Source organism: Wasmannia auropunctata, unplaced genomic scaffold (genome assembly GCF_000956235.1).
Source record: "Wasmannia auropunctata unplaced genomic scaffold, wasmannia.A_1.0 LD336085.1, whole genome shotgun sequence".
In the NCBI taxonomy this organism is placed as follows: domain Eukaryota; kingdom Metazoa; phylum Arthropoda; class Insecta; order Hymenoptera; family Formicidae; genus Wasmannia; species Wasmannia auropunctata.
The window spans coordinates 3,301,717-3,303,594 of record NW_012026805.1 but is presented as its reverse complement, the minus strand read 5'-3'; positions in this window follow the sequence as shown (position 1 = coordinate 3,303,594).

Sequence of the window (1,878 nt, the reverse complement as noted above, 5' to 3'; positions counted from 1 at the left end):
ACGTGTGCTCTTCCGATCTTGTCTGCACATATGTATGTACGTATGTACATCTTATCGTCTTGCATTTCATTGGGTCCAACCCAAAACAAAAGTTGCGCGGCGATACCTGCGCGAAGATTCAGTTTTTCGCTGAGTGGACCTACTGGTTATACTGTGTTTGTACTCTGTCCCCTTATATTCCTATGTCCATGCTTGCGGCCTACAAAGAACAAAGGCATTCCACCTCCATGTTCTATATACTCAAAGTACATACTGCACACGAATTTCCATGCAATCTTTCCTCATATATTAAAGCACCTATAGGTTCATTTAAAAAAAAGCACAAGACCATTCTTTTACGTAAGTTTCACTGCGAATAATACTTATTTTATATGTACAAAGTATAAAACTCTTATACTAAATAAATATTGTTACGATTTGATGCTATAAATTGATAACAAAACTATAATTTTGGAAAATTTTTTCGTTTTTGTACATAATAATTTCCCCCTTATATATTTCCGTTATTGTCTATACTTAATTTAATTTTGGAAGTGGTTTTTTCAAATCTACAAAAGTAATGTTATACCCAGATGGCACCAAGTCATCGAAAAGATGTCTAAAATTCTAAAAGATGACGCAATTTCTATAAAGATATATAGGGTGTCCCATTTTAATTGATCACCTCAAATATCTCATGAATAGTGCATTTTAGGGAAAAATGTTTCAGACAAAATTTTGGGACTTCGAGGGAGACATAAGACGCTATAATAAAGTTATTTTTCAATAAATACTTTTCAAGTTATGAAGCTTGAAAGTTATCGTCGGCATTAACATTATCCAAGATGTCCGATAAACGGACATCTCGAGCATAGTGCAGCGAGCTTTTGGAAAGCTCTCGAGGTGTGCTACAAGAATATGTAATGAAAAGTGGGGGATCCCATTTAAAAAATTCAAAGTGAACTTGTCCTGACCTTGACGACGCCACTAATCAGGGTCAAACTAATGTTATTATTTTATGTCCCCCTCGAAGTCCCAAAATTTTGTCTGAAACATTTTTCCCTAAAATGCACTGTTCATGAAATATTTGAGGTAATCAATTAAAATGGGACACCCTAGATATCTTTATAGAAATTGCGTTATCTTTTAGAATTTTAGACATCTTTTCGATGACTTGATGCCATCTGGGTATAACATTACTTTTGTAGATTTAAAAAAACCTCTTCCAAAATTAAATTAAGTTAGACAATAACGGAAATATGTGCGGGTAAAATTATTATGTACGAAAACAAAAAAATTTTCCAAAATTATAGTTTTGTTATCAATTTCTAGCATCAAATCGTAACAATATTCATTTAGTATAAGAGTTTTATACTTTGTACATATAAAATAAGCATTATCCGCAGTGAGACTTACGTGAAAGACCTAGGTGCTTTAATATATGAGGAAAGGTAGAAATTCGTGTGCAGTATGTATATGTACTTTGAGTATATAGTGTCATAGTTAATATAGAGATCGCGCGGATAGGTGGCGTGATCGACGCCGAGGTGAGAGCGACTGCAGAGAGACTTGGTCACCGACGCGTGCACATGGTTGCCTTTTGTATTCCGATTATACAATATACATAATTTCCGAACATAGTAGTTTTCCTTTGACACGTTCCCTTATCACGAACATAACATATAGTACATGGAATGCCTTTGTTCTTTGTAGGCCGCAAGCGAGTACAAGAGTGGCAAGGAGTGCGAGAGAGAATGGTATACGAGCGATACCAAGGCTGCGTTTTTCTTGGACGCTTACGCGCTGTAAGCGCTTATAAGCTTCGCTTATACCGTTCCCTTTGGCGTTATAAGCGTTCATGAAAGGCATTCATGACGTCATGACTCGTGCTTACAATTG